At 48.7% G+C, this 18,221-nt stretch overlaps 1 protein-coding gene across 1 annotated transcript in view; it reads left to right on the forward strand.

Moving 5' to 3' along the window:
• Window positions 1-292: 292 nt before the first annotated feature.
• Dapk1 (death associated protein kinase 1) overlaps window positions 293-18,221 on the forward strand; it is a 67,888-nt gene continuing 49,959 nt past the window's right edge. The window contains exon 1 of the mRNA XM_051151138.1: window positions 293-507. The gene's annotated coding sequence lies outside the window, so the exon portion shown is untranslated. The remainder of the gene's footprint in view (window positions 508-18,221) is intronic.

Below are 18,221 nucleotides of genomic sequence, written 5' to 3' on the forward strand. Positions count from 1 at the left end.
CGTATACAGCTTAAAAAAAAAAAAAGGCTAACTAAAGACAGACTAACTAACAAAAGAAAGAAGGAGGGAAAGAATGAATGAATTTTCTTCTTTGTGACATAGTTCAGAAGGAACAGGCTCAATAGAGCTGCACCACGCCCAATAGGAAATCTGTCCACCTCCGTTGTTAATTGTCGACCTTTTGAGCTTCCCCAATCATAGTTTTGCTGTGTGTCCCCATGCTATGTCCCTGCCCAGATTCCGTCTTCAGTGAACCCTAAATGCCGCCCCATCTTTCTCCGCCAGCGGACAGTTTGCAGTGGTGAAGAAATGTCGTGAGAAGAGCACTGGTCTCCAGTATGCGGCCAAGTTCATCAAGAAAAGGAGGACCAAGTCCAGCCGGCGGGGCGTGAGCCGAGAGGACATCGAGAGGGAAGTCAGCATCCTGAAGGAGATCCGGCACCCAAATGTCATCACCCTGCATGAGGTCTATGAGAACAAGACAGATGTCATTCTGATCCTAGAGCTGTGAGTGTCCCCCTGTGTGTCTGGAAGAGACTGTGGGAGGGACATGGGCCTGCACTGGCCATAGTTAGCCCAGTGGGGCCATCCTTGAGATGAGCCCTGAGCTGCCTGAGCATTAGGGGCCTGGAAGGTGTTTTGAAGAGCAGCTTCCAGTAACTAAGTGACACTTGATTTGCAAGAAGGTCCCCAAATCTTGGGGGCTCATCTCCTTTCTGAGGTTCAACTTTGTTTGCAGTAAGCATATTACTTAGGGGTTCTTCATAAACTTCATATGCATGCACCCCACTGTTTTCCCTGTTTTCTGCCTCCCTCCCTCCATCCTCTTTTCTCTCATTTCTCTTTTCTCCTTCCTCTTAATCTTTCACACACACCCTGCTTTTAACTGTGCAACTGTCAGAGCTAATTACAGGAACGGGCGAAGTTGACGCTGAGCTCTGAGGCGTGATTACAGGATTCTTCAAGCATGCTGCCGCTTTTCTGTCTTGCCCATCCAGTGTCGTGGTGGGCAGCTGATTGACAAGCATTGTTCTGAGCTGTTTCTGCTTTCCACCTCCTATGCCTCCTTTTCCTGGATTCCTGCCTGTGTGTGCTGTGTGGGGACCCACTGCGACCAAGTCCAGCAGCCTGTCAGGCAGGAGAGAGGAAGAAGCCAGTCAAGGATTCTCAGAGGCTCTCTGTAGGCATTTGGGAGGTCCTCCTGAGGAAAGAGGGATGGGTGGGGCTCATGCTCTGACAGCTGATCCTGGGTGGTCCCCAGTGGTCATAAGTCCCATTCATTCCCTGGAAGCTCGCTGAGTTCCTATGTGCCCGCCCACTGTTTGACAACTCCCTTTCTTTGTATAGAAATTGGATGCCATACAATTCCTTTAACCTTTTGCCTTTTTTGAAATTTGTGTCTTGTAGTAAATGATGTTGGAGAAAGGTTGAGCAACTGTGGTGAAGTTAACAAGCTAGTCAGGTGACTCCCAGCTCATATTTCTGGAAAGCTCACCCTACACTCCTGGACACTCCAGCATCCCTTGGGCTATGTTTATAATCATACCGATCTCCATGTCCTAACCCCCAAAATGTTGTGCTCTGAGACCAGCTCCCTTAACACAGTGTCAGATTTGCACTCTGCCCCTTTTCAAACTGCCTAGTGGTATTCCATCACCTGGAGGTTTCCTCTTCCATTTTACTGGCTTGTTTACTCTTCCATTACCCAGTGGACATTTGGGCTGTCTCTAGTATCTCACAGTCAGGAGTGAAGCTGTCCCCAGCACTCCAGACTCGTATGAACACAAGGCTCCACACTCCCTGGGTAAGCGCACAGGAGTGGGGTTGCTGGGGCCTGCAGGAATCCCATAAGCAACTGCCAGGCTTGTCTCTTGAAGCGTTAAGTTTTACTTTTCAGCCTCTCCAGCAGCAGGTAACTTCAGTTGCCGTGCCAGCCCCAACACTGGCAGTGCTGGTGTTTTCAATTGCAGGAATGTGGTTAGGTGCCTGGCAGCTTTATTGCTAACTGTGTGGTGACCTCTAGTACAACTTGAGAAAGTTTAGCTGGAGCAGCAGCAGGAGGTTGGAAGTTGGCAGAAGGACAGGTTTCACGAGGTTAGGAACATCCTCATAGATTCCAGCAGCCCCTGGGGCTGATGGTCTCACCTCTTCACCCTCAGGAATATGTGCAGCTTTGGTGGTCACTATCATGCATCGCTGGCTGAGCCCTAGGGCTGCTCAGACATTTGGTTAGATGCTCTGATGTCATTCACCCACACTCTGGGTGATTTTGAATGAGATCAACATGTGATTTGGTTAGAACTGGTGAAGCAGACAGCTCTCCATAGGGTGTGTGAGCCTCATTCAGTCAGCTGAAGGCCCAGGCTAGAACAAAGCGACCATCCCTCTCTCGAGTAAGAGACACTTTTGGAACCACCCTGCCGGGATCTGAGAAGCTACATATGCTGACCTCAGTGTACATAGTATTTTTTTTTTTGTTGGTGTTCAAAGCACAGTGCTCAGACAGACCCTGGGCTAAGTCCTGCCCTTGAATGCTTTGCAACCCTGAACAATAGCTTCGAGGGAACAGCTTCCCCTCCATGGTAGAACAGTTTTCTTATGGTAGACCTACTGCTGCAGCTCAGTGCAGAGTACACACATGAGGGAGCCATAGGCGACATCTCACAGTCACGACTTCACATCCTCCACACAGCATTGTTCTCAGGTGAAGTCATGCCGACACAAAGATCTCTTCTGCCCGCGCTCTTGCCCACCCACCTCGTTGCATGGTTAAGCCACTACAAAACTTTGATAGGTGCTTGAATCATTCTGTAACTTACTTTGTTACCCTGCGTGTGGTGAAGCCAAATCAGAGAACTTAACATTGAGCTATCCATGGCTGTGACAAAATACCTGAGGTGGTCGATTTGAAAGGAAGGGAAGGTTTTATTTTGACTCACAGTTTCAGAGTCTTCAGTTGGCAGTTGCTTGACTCGGCCATGTGGAGATCTAGAGAGGCAGCATGTCACACAGGGGAGCATGTGTTGACGTGTGTCTATTCCCTTCATGGTGGCTAGGAAGTAGGTAGAGAGAGCAAGGAGCGGCTTAAAGGGTACCCTTGAAGGGGATCCTTTAGTGACCTCATTTCCTTTACTAATTAGCACCCCCTAAAGGCCCAGCCACCAGCCTGTAGCACCACAGGGAACACACGGGGTCTGGTAGACACTTTGGTCCATGTATGATGCTGTCTGTAAGTGTGCATGATGGTGTGAGCTGGAGATGCTGGCTTCTAGCATTGCATTCCTAAACATTTTGGTTTTGTGGATAGTGATGAAGTTTTCCCTCCATTTTTCTTCTGACCCCAAGGGACCACACGTGTTAAATATCCTCAGAGTCCAGCTGATGGTGGACATGAGTGTCACTGGAACCATAACACCTCCATGTTGGGGAGGTTTCAGGGAGTGGTGGGAGAGGTTCCCAATTTTGTATGTCAACAGCAGTTCAAAGGGACAAACACAAAGGTTGATTGTTCACATTGGAGATTGGGATTCAGACTGGCCAGATCTTTTGGGGGTTTTTTTTTGTTTGTTTGTTTGGTTTTTTGTTTTTGTTTTTGTTTTTTTAAGTCTAACCTAGGATTTTTAGTGTGGGCAGTGCAGTCAGTTTATAATATTCATAAGCAGATTAAAACAGTATGTGAAAGCCACTGTGGCCTTAGCAGACCTCCCGATTCGTAGACATTTCATGTGAGCAACGGCCTCCCCTGGAAAGACAAGACATGGAGCTGGCACTAGGAAACAGCTTAAAACTTTGGACCGCGTGTGGGGAAAGCCTGGCTTTGTGTCATGCTAGGCATCCATCTCAGGGCTTGATGCATGCTGTGTGCAAGCGTTCAGCCATGGTTCTAGCCAAACACTGGTGCTTTTAATGTGTGTGCCCCACGTCCAAATATATTGAAATTCTTAGTAGACAGTTTCTGGGAATGAGACCTTATTGGGGCAAAGGGTGATTTCCAGTGTGGTTAGTTAATGACAGGCCATGCTAGAGTGGAGCAAGGCAGTAACCTGGTGTGGTTGGTGGCATTATAGGGAGGCCCCGGGCAGACTGAGGCGCAGGGAGAATGCTGGCAGATAGAGCACTGGAGAGCTGTGCTCACAGCCAAGGGTGCTTGGAGAGATGTGATCACAGCCAAAGGATGCTGGGAACTCCTCCAAACCAGGAGAGCAATGGAGATGGGTGCTGATTTTGGACTCATGGCCTCTAGACACATAAGATGGTAAATTGTGTTAAGCCCTCATCCCTCTACCTGTGTGTGTGTGTGTGTGTGTGTGTGTGTGTGTGTGTGTGTGTGTGTGTGTGTGTTTGCTTATGTGGTTCCATTCCAAGTGCGGGTCATTTTTCATTTAAATGGTTATGCTTTATTCATTATATTTTAAAACTTTTATGTGTGTATGCATTTTGCATGTGTTCCTGTGTATGTGGGAGCACATATGTAGGTGAAAGCATGTGTGTAAGGTCAGAGTTTGACATGGGTGTCTTCTTTTATTGCTTCCCATAATCGTGGTTTAAAAAAAACCAACAATGTAGGATTTACCATCCTAACCATATTTACACATATTTTGATATGTATGCATGCTCCCTGTTATGCCCAGATCTACTGTCCTAACCATGTTTACACAGATTGGACAGTGGTACTAACTGTATGCACACTGTTGTGCCCAGATCTCTGGACAGTTCTTTGTGATAGTCTGAAACTCATCCCCTGTTGAACCGCACTTCTTTTGGCTCTTTGGGTTTGGCTGAGGTAGTAAGTTCTGAGATGAAGTTGCTCCTGGCAGATGGGTTGTCTTCCAACATTGGCGCGATCCAGATGCCTTCTGTAAGGTCATTCATTGCTCAGCCTGTTTACTCCTTAGCCAGACTTAGAGGCGAAAGCAGCAGCGCAGGAATTGAACATTCCCGTGGTCATGCACTGGTGTGGGGTACAGACATTTGCCTGGCCAGCCCAGACAAAGGTCCAGAGTAAAGTCATGCTTCTAGGCAAAGTGGCAAGCAGAAGAGGGGAGCTGATTGAGAGGGGTGTTGGAGCCCAGCATCCCTCAGACACCTCCCGTCCTGCTTCCCCCCGGTGCCCGTGACACAGAGGAGCACCAAGACTTCTCTCAGGATGATTCCTCCCGCTGGCACACTTGTTCGTTTCTCCCTGAGATTGAGCTCTTATGACTTTTTTGAACCTTTCCTTTTCTTCACCAAGGCAAATTTCAAGAGCTCTTCTGGCACCCCGCCCCTCAGATAGCTCCTGTTAGGCAACAGCAGAGAATTCAAGAGCATTTGTTGGCAGCCTTAGCCTTTCACAACAGATGAAATCACAGCAGCAGCTTTCCGCTCAGGTGTGCTCTTGAGAAATAAAACCCTGGGTGCGTGTTTCGAAACATTTTTTTTTCTTTCTTGCCAGACCGGTTGAAAACTGCTCCTCATGTTAGTAATTAGTACTTTTACTCACTTATGTGGATGACTTGAGTCTTGGATGACCACCTGGCTGAGCTCTTGAATGTGTAGTTTGAAGGAAGGCTTCAGTCATTGTCTCTTGTTCTGCTGTCTGTGTGGTGTGCGCTCTGCATGAGCTGGTTGGCTCCATTATGGGGAGCCTCTGCTTATATCCAAGAAAGGTATGGTCTCTAAGGGGTTGGAAACTTGAGGTACAAGTGTCTGTCTTCTGTCCGGGGGCCATAGGCTCCGCCCACTGTGTGGTGTCCATGATTTCTTCACACCTCCTCTGAGACATGCACAGCCACGTCACAGGGCTTGGTTCTCTTGAAAGCTGCACATCATGAGTCTGGGACTGAAGGGAGCTATGGAACTTTGCCTTTCTTGACCCCACCCCACCCCCACCCCTGCCAGACCCCGTACTGCCTTTTGTTGATTCCTTCAGCTTCGCCAGTTGTCTTCTTCCTCCCAGTCACAGGCTGCCCTGCTTTGGGGAGGCTGTTTTAGCTTCAAATCTCTTCACAGTGTGCCCACCTTTCCCTGAGGCTTGAAGGCTGCAGGTTGGGGGATCCAGGCTCAGCTCACTTGTTCTTCTTGGCTTTTTTTCACATTGGTCACATAGTGCCCCTTGTCAGGCTCCACTGTGCCCAGAATTCTTGGATGGTGTCTGAGTCAGAGCCGGACACAAGAAGCTAGAGACAGTTCATCCACAGCTGGTACCCTAGAAGGAAGGCCTCAGGCCCTTGGGTCAATTGCTTTATTAACCAGTGTCCACATAAGTCAAAATCAATTTCTCCAGGCTCATCCATAAGCCCGTTAGAAAACATTGTTTAGAAAGCAAATGGAAATATGTCTAGAAACAACCATGCTTTGCTCTTTCTAATTTTTATTCTCAAGTAACTTTTATCTCATCTCTCCTCTTGATTCTCTTAGTTATTTTTAAAAATATTTTTGGAGAATTTCATATATGGGTACAATACTTAAGTCATTTTTACTCCCTCTAGCTCCTCCCATTACCCTCCCTCTCAACTTCATGGCCTCTTCCATACACATATGAATATATAGATACAACCTGCTGAGTCCATTTCGTGTTACGTGTATGCATACATGTCAGGGCTGACCATGTGCCATTGGCCAACCTATTGGAGAGCTCATCTCTAGAGAAGATGATTCTCCCCCTCTCTCTTCGTAGCCTTTTATTTCCTGTACTTCTTCATCTACATGTCGGGACTTATGAGATTCACCTATCCACCACCTATCAGCTGGTGGTGTCATCATGCAAGTCTTGCTTAGGTGACCATATGGTTAAGATTTCATGTGTGCAGCTCCCTGTCATATGTAGAAGACAGTCTCATGGCAGATGTCCGTCCTGGTCCTCTGGCTCTTACAGTCTTTCTACTCCTTTTCTCCAGGGTTTCCCGAGCTTTAGGTGCAAGGGTTGTATTATAGATGTGTTGGGACTGGGTACCCCTGTATTAGTTGTTTTGGACATTGTGAACTTTTGTAAGGTCACCAGCTGGACATCTTTCAAATGTATGGAACTTGCTTTTTTTTTTTTTTTTTTTAAATAGTGTGGCTATTTCTGTGACCGAGATGAGGAGAAGCAGAGAGCTCCAGCACAGTGGTAGTCACCCTGTGTTGGTCTCACTGGCAGCTTCAGCAGCATTTCTAGGCTGTGCCCTATGGCACTTCCCAAGCACAGCCACCGTGAGATGACAAGAACACTGCTGGGCTGTCAGAATTGGAATCTGTGCAGCTTGGACTGACTGGCAGAGCCTGACCCTCCCTAGGCAATAGTGTCTGAAATAGTTTGATGGGAAAATTCAGGTAGAACAGCTTCTTTTCAGGTGTTTGAAGTTGAGTTAGGGTGGTTACACACTGCATTAAATAAGAGACCCAGAGGAAACAGGGAAGCCGTATATGATCCATCCATACTGCCCTCATTCGTGTCAGCCGTCATAGGCCCTGCCTGATACAAGCTTATCTAATTGGTGTATGTCGCTCTGAGGGCTGGGGCGGCTCCACCAGCAGACCAGGAATGCTGAGCCAACTCAGCCCAGACTCAGGGTGGGAAGGCTGAAATTCTCACTGTAGCTTCTCGGGGAGGGATTATTTCCTGAGCCTTAAACATCCCTGAGCGTGGGAGTCACCTCTGCCCTTCCCTCTTCTTGTGGTGCTTCCTGCGTTCTAGTGTCTGCAAACCACACGCATCACAGTGGATTTCACAGAACGAGTCTGGAATGCCAGCCCAGACTGTGAAGGCCTGTGGCCTTTCTACCTCTTTCTCTTGCCATGTGTCGTCAACCCCGCTCTTACCGCTCCTTCCTTTGCATTTCCCTGAACTGTAAGAAGGTGGACAATGTTGAGATCATTGTGGGGCTCTGGTGTTATGCTTGCACGTACACGAGTTCTTTTGAACAGAAGAACATGTCCTTTTTTTATCGGCCATGCTACTCAAGATGCTTGGCCGCACAAGTACATGCCGTGCCCAGTAGAGTAAGGGCAGCTTGAAGGGATGAAAAGATCGTGTTTGGCTTCAAAATTGGGGGCTGACCAACCGGGATGTCTTTCGTTATGAGTTGAATGAATGCTGTAAAAAGTACTTGCAACCAAGTCTCTTAGAGAGTGGTGCGCGGCCTATTCTTGAGCAGTAGAGTTTGAATCGGTTTGAGTCCTACGAGGAAAGCAGGTGGCGCACAGAACTTTAGGAGGCTCTTAACCAAGGGTTGTCAACCATATGCTTCAAGGAAAACAGTTGTCAGGAAACTGCTACAGCTTCTAATGGCAAGGGGCTTTTCTCATTCTTGGGTGGCAAGGGGAAGCTGGGGGAGGGGCTTCAAGGGGAAGCTGGGGGAGGGGCTTCAAGGGGAAGCTAGGGGAGGGGCTTCAAGGGGAAGCTGGGGCAGGGGTTTTGGGAACCAAGAGAAGGCCACCTAACTGAGGAAGGAAGGAAGATCTGGAGAAGTTGGTTGTGAGGGAGTTCTTGGTTTTCTGATCCCACTGATTCCCGATTCATGATACTGAGGTGGATGATGACAACCCACAGTTCCTGGGACCCTGTCTCCTGATGAGATCCTTCTACTGAAGACTGTTCAGTTGTCCCTGAATGAGCAGAGCCTTTCCTTTCCAAAGCGGTCAACCAATCAGAATGTTTTTGAAAGAAAGTACATTTTTTGGAAACCAGTCTCCCTTTCCCTACTTTTCCTACTTTCTACTTATTTGATAATATTGTTGTGATGGTGAGGTGGAGACGTAGAGAGGGTCGGGGCTTTTTGGCTGGTGTAGCTTCTCATTGCCAGGGTGATGCACCCTGCTGGGCAGTCAGCCCATCTGCCTCCTCTACCCTTGGAATTTCCTGTCATCCAAAGGGGTGAGGGCATCCACACACACTGGGAGGGGTGAGGGCATCCACACACACTGGGAGGGGTGAGGGCATCCACACACACTGGAAGGAGTGAGGGCATCCACACACACTGGAAGGGGTGAGGGCATCCACACACACTGGGAGGGGTGAGGGCATCCACACACACTGGGAGGGGTGAGGGCATCCACACACACTGGGAAGGGTGAGGGCATCCACACACACTGGGAGGGGTGAGGGCATCCACACACACTGGAAGGAGTGAGGGCATCCACACACACTGGAAGGGGTGAGGGCATCCACACACACTGGGAGGGGTGAGAGCATCCACACACACTGGGAGGGGTGAGGGCATCCACACACACTGGGAGGGGTGAGAGTATCCACAAACAGAATGGCTACAGTAGAGGTGGTGTTGATTGAGGTTTGAAGCAACCTGTACCTATTTGTTGCTTCTTTGCTCATCTTCATTCCCTCTTAAGGTGAGTTTGCTCTGCCCTCTGCTCCCCTAGGGCCAGTGAAAGGGCTTCTGTTTAGGCTAACTGAAATATGCTACACAATACTTTAATATATACGCAGGCCAAGGAATGCAACTAATGCCTCCTAGTGTATTTCTAACCACATCTCTAGGTCTCTCATAAGCTCACAAACATCTACAAGATGTGCAGGCCAGCACAGTGCCTAGTAGAAGTCTCCCAAGTCCGGGTCCATCCAGGAGCCTATCAGGGAGAAGACTGTCTGGTCCCTAGGAAGAGCCTGTCTAAGGCATGGCATTGAGAATGAGAAGAGGAAAGAGGGCCTACAACATTGCTGCCCGAGGCCTCAAGCCCCGCCACGTTAAAGTGGTCTTTCTCAATGTAGACAGGCAGTTTGTCAGCACTAGAACCTGGGATATTGTATCCACACTGAGTGTGTAGGCTGGGACAGCCTGACTGGAAGGGTGATCATCGGATGGCACTGCAGGACTTGGAGGCCCATTATGAGTCTGATGCTGTGATGCTGGATGCCAGTGTCACTCAGACATGGGTGGGTGAATTTGCCATAGGCATGTAGTATAATCCTGCCCACATTGGAGAAGATGCTAAACCAATGTTCATAGAAATAAAGACGATGTGTCTTTCAGAGGATTAAAGGTTGCCTTGCTTAAGATGGAGGCCTCTGGTGCCCTATTTTTGGCCATGTCCCCTTGATGGGGAGACCTGGTGGCACTCAGAGAGAGGATAACAGGTCACCAAGAAGAGACTTGATACCCTATGAGCATATACAGGGGGAGGAGGTCCCCCTTAGTCACAGACATAGGGGAGAGGAGTAGGGGGAAAGTGGGAGGGAGGGAGGAATGGGAGGATACAAGGGATGGGATAACAATTGAAATGTAATATGAATAAATTAATAAAATATTAAAAAAAAAAAAGATGGAGGCCTCCTTCCACGGCCCTGACCATGTCGTGTTGCTGAAAGAGCCATCCGGATCTCATCTCCATCTTTGAGCAGCTCTGGGATTGGGTGTGGGTGTGGGTGTGGGGCTTTACTTTCAGCTTCATCTAGCAGAGCAGGGCTGCAGGCTGCTTCTTCCCTTTCCTTTTAACATAAGTGGTCAGCTAAAGGCTCTCCTCACTCCATACCTGCTCTTTAGGGTTCCTGAGTCCTTTCCTGCCCCAGCCTTGATCCCCTTTATTAACCCTCAGGGGTTGGGCTTCTTAGCACGCAAATGGCTTAACAGGGAGGAAGTGATGGGGCGCCTCCATACCACAAGCGAATCTCGGTTCTAAAATCTTTCTCTTCCTCCAGCTTTTCATCTTCCTCTTAAAGCACTCCTCAAACTGAGGGGAGGGCCTCATGTATGCACATCCACGTGTCAGGGACAGCCTGCTCCTTTGCATTGGCTGTGCGTGCTCTCTAACAGGATGATGGTCCTTCGGCCTGGGCTTCCAGATCATTAGGAACCATCAGCTGCTGCCGTCTTAGCCCTTTCACTGCAAAGTTCAAGCCAGTCAGGAGGGAGGGCTGAAGTCACAGAGCCCTGGATAATCACTTCCCCTTGTTTTCAGCTAGACAAGATAAGCTGCACTGGGAGTCATCCTCCATCTAATGGTCGTCCTAGCTTGGTTGTATGCCCCACTGGCCTTTTGTTCTAATATGGGTTATAATTACCCAAGCTGAAGAGAGGTCTGGCTGCCCCAGCTTTTTCGTTTGCCCCACTTTCGATTGGCCTAATTCTTTCTGTGGGTTTCCAAAGCTTGGGCTGAAGCCATTAAAGCGAACAGAGCCTTGGCATATGCTGCAGGGATTTCTGGCTGTTGGGTTTTTCATTTCCCCTGGAATGAGTACTTTTCTACATGGCCCAAGGGCAAAGGGGAGCTTGTCTCTCAGCTTTCTCGCTCACTCACTGCCTCCACAGTCCTGCCTACCACAGTGATGCTCCTGAAAATTGTTGTCAGGGCATTGTACATGGCCATTGATTTAGGTCACCAGGCTAAACGCATGAGGCTATCTCTGCCTGGACGTGACGGTCTTTAGGGTCAGGCTAGGGCACCGTGTTGTACTGTGATATGGCTCTTTCCTCTCAGCATAACACAAACCCACTGCCATCTTGGGGCCCCTCACATGGGAATCCAGCCTTTACTATTTCCTCAATCCCAGCTCTAGTGATATTGGAAGGTGCTGGAGTATGTCAGAGGTGGGAAGGAAGGGACCTACAAGTAGGACTCTGTGATGCAACATTCATGATGCCCTTGCCACGATGAGGTGGGGAGTATGTGGTGATGCCGGGTTTTCTAGTCACCCATGCTCCTGTACATAAGCCCAGTAGACTTTTTGGTTTACTAAGTTGGACTTGGTTGGTCTTGACTTTGGTCAGTCACCTGTACCTTAGTGGATGAATAGATGTTTATTTATATCTCCCCAGGGAAAGTTATACAGCACCAAGGGTCCACACCCTTCTATACACTCCCACCCCATGCACAGTGACACAGCCACTTAACTTTAAGATGTGGTACCCAGAGGGACATGTGTTTCCTAATGAGCTTCCTGTCTGACACCCTGGTGGTCAAAATTTCCCTCTTTCCTGAGGCCAACTACACTATGAATTTCTGCATCTAAATTTCTCAAGAGGAGATAGCCATTATTACCTTGTGTGTGCATTTCTCCCTCCCTACTCCCTCCTTCTGTGCTGGAGAAACAGACCCAGGGCCTTCAGTTCTTCAGTCCCTAAAGCTGAGCTACACTCACAATGTGACAGTTTCTGAACATTTTCCACCTTTACATCTCTCTTAAGTCCGTCATTAGTCTTTGGGTTTGGTAGATATGGTGGCCCAGCCTCGTGCCTTGAGAATTAAATGTAGACTCTGCCCCACCCCCCACCCCCCAGATGAGCACCTAAAGCAAGCTAGAAAGAAAGCTTGCTTGGCTGCTTTTTTTTCTCATCTGAATTTGCTTGTGACATCACCTGACAGATGCCTGGAACCCTTAGCTGCCTCTTCCCTACCTCCAGTGCAAATGAGGCCTGGAAGGCCAGGTCCAACGCTCCTAGAGGCTATAACCAGAAACCTGAGGTTCCCCTCACACCACTGCAACCCTGAAGGCCTCACCTGTCTCAGGGCCCTTTCCTAACAGTTGTCCCTCTCTCAAGGGCATCCTTTGGTTCTAAGCACTATCTTGAGAGGCCGTATGTCTTACACCAGGCCACTGTTTGTAGAACTGTGAATTTTCTCTTTGTAGTTTTGCTGATCCCCAGATGAACTGATGGGCTTCCTCGTCATCTCTGGGAGCTTTAAACAAATTCTTAGGCTCATCTGTTACTTCAGGCCAGCTCTCCCATCCATTCCTTGTCCCCATGTGTCCTTTCTCCTGATCCCTTGTAGAAATGAAAATGCAAACGGAGAATCAGAAAAACGAGCAAGTATTCTGAGCCCCGGGGTAGGAGGGGCTGTGGTTCATGACAATCCACTGTAGGTGTGACAACCACCTACCCAGTGTGAGGAGCCTGCAGAAAGAAGGGTGTAGCGGGCCTGGTGTGATGACTCCCAGGAACTAGGAAGAGTTTCTCCTCCGAAGATGTCTCACACAGCTTGTCTTTGAGCCCAAAGCAGTTTTCAGGGTTACGTGTCCTGGTGATCTCTCTGTGCAGTGGGTAGATACAATGTAGAGCCTGTTTGCTGAAAGAGGAAGAGAGAAATAAAGTGGGTTTGGGTTTGTTGGCTTGCTTTAGAATTGTCTCACTTCCTCAAGTGAGGATTTTTTTTTTAAAAGTACCCCATTTAGCTAAGGCCTCATGTGGCCTTCTGTTTAAGAAGCTGCCTCAGCTAATCGTATCCTATTGCCTGGCCTTGAGCTTGAGTGTGCGGTCATCTCAGTCAGAGCTTGAGGAGACTTTTCCAGGAGCTAATGGTACCTAGGCTGTGGCTTAGGACATAGTACAGCTGCTGTGTCCTCTTTGCAGCTCAGAGGCAGGGTCTGGCCCGCATGGGTGGTGCCTGCAGCTGCTGCTGAGCCGTGATGCTTTTCTGGCATTTTCTTCTTCTTCTTCTCCTTTTTTTTTTTTTTTTTTTTTAATTTTTAAAAATTTTTAATTTTTTTTATTAATTTATTCTTGTTACATCTCAATGGTTATCCCATCCCTTGTATCCTCCCATTCCTCCCTCCCTCCTATTTTCCCCTTACTCCCCTCCTCTATGACTGTGCTTGAGGGGGACCTCCTCCCCCTTTATATGCTCATAGGGTATCAAGTCTCTTCTTGGTAGCCTGCTATCCTTCCTCTGAGTGCTACCAGGTCTCCCCCTCCAGGGGACATGATCAAATATGAGGCACCAGAGTATGTGTGAAAGTCAGACCCCACTCTCCACTCAACTGTGGAGAATGTCCTGCCCATTGGCTAGATCTGGGTAGGGGTTTAAAGTTTATGGCCTGTATTGTCCTTGGCTGGTGCCACAGTTTGAAGAAGAGTGGATAAAGAAACTGTGGTACATTTACACTATGGAATGCTACTCAACTATTAAAAACAAGGAATTCCCAAAATTTGTGGACAAATGGATTGAGCTAGAAATGATCATAATGAGTGAGTTAACCCAGAAGCAGAAAGACTCAAACGTATATACTCACTTATATCTGCATACTAGCCCAAGGGGCATGTCCCATGAAAGCCTTCACTTACCAGGAAACTGGGACAGAGGGGAGGACATCCTGTTGGGACTCTAGATGAGAGAAGCATGGGAGAATAGCAAAGTAGAAGGATCCAGAGGGTCCTAGAAACCTACAAGAAGAACATTATGATAGGCAGATTTGGGCCCAGGGGTCCCGCTCAAACTATGGCATTGTCTTCTTGATGCTAGGAAAAAAAAAAAAAGCCAGGAGTCTGTCTTTTCATCCATGAGTGAGATGACTGCTGTGAACTGTCAGTTTTCCACTTTGCTCATGTTTTACTACTAGGTCACTGATTTTTCATCCATGCCTGTAGAACACAGGAATCTCTTTTTAAAAAAATCAAGATTTGTTCGTTTATTTATTTACTTATTTATGGGGGTGCACAAGTGTGTACATGTGTACCACACATGCTTGGAGGTTCAGAGGACAACTTTTGGGAGTCAGTTCTCTTTTACCATGTGAGTTTTCAGGGACTGAATGTAGCTCATCAGGCTTGGTGTCAACGCCTTTATCAGCGAACCATTTCCCGAGCCCTCACAGAGAGACATTCTGTTCTAGTTTATCAAGAGACTGCGGGTGAAGGCTCCTGTGGGGTGTTTTAGGGACCATGGCTGAAGTGGTACAACATACATCACTTTCTGCCACATTTCTGGCTAGACGGAGACCGGGATTCAAGGGATCTGTACCTTACATGTACGCAAACATGTATGTACACATGTGTGTATGCATGCAGGCTCATAGAATCTTAAAATGTCACAGCTAGATGGGAGCTGAGACATCCTTGTCTTAAGCATGTGGTCAGTGTGTACCAGGGTTATTTTAAAGACCACATTAAATGCAGATTCTGGGATCTAGTAAAGCAAGTGTGAAGGAATTGCATTTAAAAGTGTCCCTAATTATTAAGTTAAGAGAACTACTCCCTCACTCATAGTGAAGTTAGGGTCCAGTCGCTCACACCAGAGGCCACAGTTAGCATTGGGAGTTCTTGTGCTATGGGGCCATTCAGGCCCCTGACAGGCTACTCCCAGACACGTGCCTTGGAGCCTGTCCACAGTAGAGTGCATGTGGTTCCCAATTTGTTGACTGCCGCTAACCCACCTGCCACACATACTTGGTCTGCGGCATCAGATGAAGACAGGCACCCCAGCTTGGGGGAATCCAGCACTGCCTTAGAAAGGACCACCTCTGGTAGCCAGCCTGCAGCTGAGTCCTGCATTGGAGGCTGGCCGGAGCTGATCCAGAGCTGAATCCTGTTACAGTCAGTGCAGTTACTGAGTCAGAGACTTTCAGGTGTGTTTAATTTAGAGGCTGGAGTCTTGCAAAGTAATAATTGGGAGAAGCTTTAAAATGAATTTTCCTACAACCCACTGACTGTGTACCTACCCCGCAGCCCACGGTGCTTTTAAATTTGTTCTGTAAAGAACTCTTTCAGGAGGCCTTGTTGGTGAGGGAGAGCTTCTGTTCCCATCTCTCTTGGTGGAGACAGAGAGTGCCTGTGAGCTTGCAGTTCACATTTTTTTTTTTTGGTTAGCATTGGAATTTGCAGCTCTCCAACTCAAAGGCCTAATGAAGAAGGTTCAGTTTGCTCTAACTATCTACTCTACGATTGCCCATCTCCCCTTCTTTCATCAATCTTCCTTCATGAGCAAAACATAAAGTTTGGAACAAAAAGTCCAAGCACTGAGGACTGCACTGACTTCCTTCTTAGCCTTGTTTGGAGGGTCTGACTCTGAGCATGTGTGTGGAGGGGACTGTGTGAGAAGAAAAACAGCCAACCATCCAGCCACATGCTGCCTTCTGAGATAGGAGGGGCCTTAAAACAGTGTGCATTGTGCACATCCAGACCTTTGCTGAAGTAATTTAGTTTCAGTCACGTTGACAAGTGACTACACATTTTATAAGCAGGGGGCTCATCTCTGAAGCCTCTGCTTTTCCTGCATTGTTGTGAAGGCTGATGAGAACATAGACGGAAGTGAAGGCAGCTGACCATGTGAGCAGGGGTGAGTAGGCATGCAGGACTGAACAGGGTGATGGGGTAACGGATGATGGCGATAAACCCAGGGCCTTCCGAGCACCAGTGCTGGGTCTGTTTTCCAGGGGGACATTTGGCTTCCCAGACAAGCCACAACATGGGGCCATGTCATGTACAACATGAGATTTGAAGCAGTGTTCTGGGTGAATCATAGACGGGAATGATTAGAAGGGCAGCTGGGGCCTGCCTCCCTTCAGCTGTGGTTAAGCCGCGCCCCTGTGCATTCTAGGACCCGGCTCTAGGTCTAGAGGTCAGGTTATTCTCTGCACTCTGTGGTCCCAAAGCTCCGGAAGCTAAGGACTTTCACACAAAGCCAGAAGAAAGCAGGTGATGATCAGCCTACCAAACAAGACCTTGACCAATGTGGTGGATGTTCCAGTTATGAGCACACAAACTTAGTCGGGGTGCAGGTCGGGGGTCTCTGAGGTGGAGGAGAAGTGTGACATCTGCACTTAAGCTCTGGACTTGAGTAGGGAGAGGGCACAGGATGGAAAAGGCAAGCTGTCGCGCAGGTTTGAGCTGAGCTGCAGCAGGTTAGCAGGGATCCCTGAAGCAGGGATTGCCCTGGGGAGAGGGTCTCCCTGGAGAGCTGTTTCAGGTTGTGCCGTGATGACTTGGGCACTGTACCAAGGTTTGGCAAATTACTGTCCAGCAGCCAAACACAGCTTGTCACCTGCTTTTGTTAATAAAGTTTTACTGGAACACAGCCCCACACAATCACTCCCATGTTGCTTTTTCCCTCTCACATTGATAATGAGCTGGCTGAGTTAAGCAGCTGCGCAGCCTCGAAGCACGCAGTATTTCATGTGTAGTCTTTTAGAAGTGTAGCAGTTCCTGCTTCATGACCCCAGGTGGATCAGATGCTGGACTGGGTAGCTTCCCGGAAGAGCCATGACCTTGAGTTCAGGGTCTCTCTGCAGCAAAGAAGAGCTCTGGGGTGGCAGAGCCACGGAGCCATCCCACATAGGGACCGGGGCATGGGCGGTTCCCATGAATATCGGCTATAGTGGCCTAAAATGGCTATTCCCGTTTGCTCATGAGTCTGGAAATGTGTGTGTGGGCAATATCCGATGTCCATGCTCTCCACTGGGTGGGATGATGCATCTCCAAGATTTTCTTCACTTGGGACTCTTTGGTTTCCTCTGTGGTTCTACTTCGTGACATCTCTATGTGTTCTGTGGATAACCACGCGTGTGGTCTTATAGAAGGGATTCACGTGGGACGAACCCCCTTACCTGTGAGGACCACCCTAGGCTTGGCACATAGTCACTTCTGAGTCATGGAGCTGCGGCGCTGTAGAAGCAGAGCCGTAGATAACACCTCTCGAGGGAAGATGGCGGGATCCATGTGCAGAGCATCAGGTGTAAGGTCCTGTCTAGCCACCTTTAGAAGAAAACAGTGGCCAGCACCATGCCAGAGCCAGCTACCTGAGTGACAGGGGTTGATGTGTGTATACCTCTCCAACCCCACAGTGCTGTGTGTGCGGTTTGTGATGGCCAAGTGGGAACAGCTTTTGTCTCATCCCAATTCCAGAGAGATTTAATTAGAAGCCAAGCAGGAAGAAAGGCATCAGTGTTTGTTAACCACAGAGAGTCTAAATGTGCCTGGAAAGCTCGCAACAACTCTATTAAAAAGTGTGATTGGCCCCCTTACAGAAAAAGAACCAGAGTCTTCATGGCCCCAGTGGCCCCACAGGATACCGGTTGGGATCACCTCACATTTTGGATCTTGCCTCATACGGGCTGAAACTCCTAGGGGTAAGAGGCTTGGTTTTGACAAGAAAGATTCCATTAGCAGAGAGGTGCTGAGGAGGGCCAGCCACTGAGGAGGGCAGAACCAAAGCCTGGGGCAGTAGGAAAAGCCTGGGGCAGGCAGGAACAAGGGTCTATAGAGAAGCTAGGAGAACCCATCAGCCCCTGTGCTATACCCAACCCCGTATACCAACAGCAGCAGCAGACCGTGGGCAGGAAAAGGTGTATGTGCATAGCCAATGTCAGGTAGAGGTGGGGCGCTCTGAAGAAAGGCAGGGAGGAGGTGGGAACCTCGCCACAGTCCCCAGGGAAAGGCCCTGCTGTGTTTGCTCCTCTGCGCTTCCTTCTCCGGTCCAGATGTGGGCCAGCTGAGGACCAGCTGAGGGAGGAGAGTTTTCAGATCTGGGCCTGCTGAGCATCCTGCATCCAGCGCTGTGGGGAGGAGGCCTTCTTCTTTTATTGTTTAGGACTT

This window comes from Acomys russatus, chromosome 9 (genome assembly GCF_903995435.1).
Source record: "Acomys russatus chromosome 9, mAcoRus1.1, whole genome shotgun sequence".
NCBI classification, from domain to species: domain Eukaryota; kingdom Metazoa; phylum Chordata; class Mammalia; order Rodentia; family Muridae; genus Acomys; species Acomys russatus.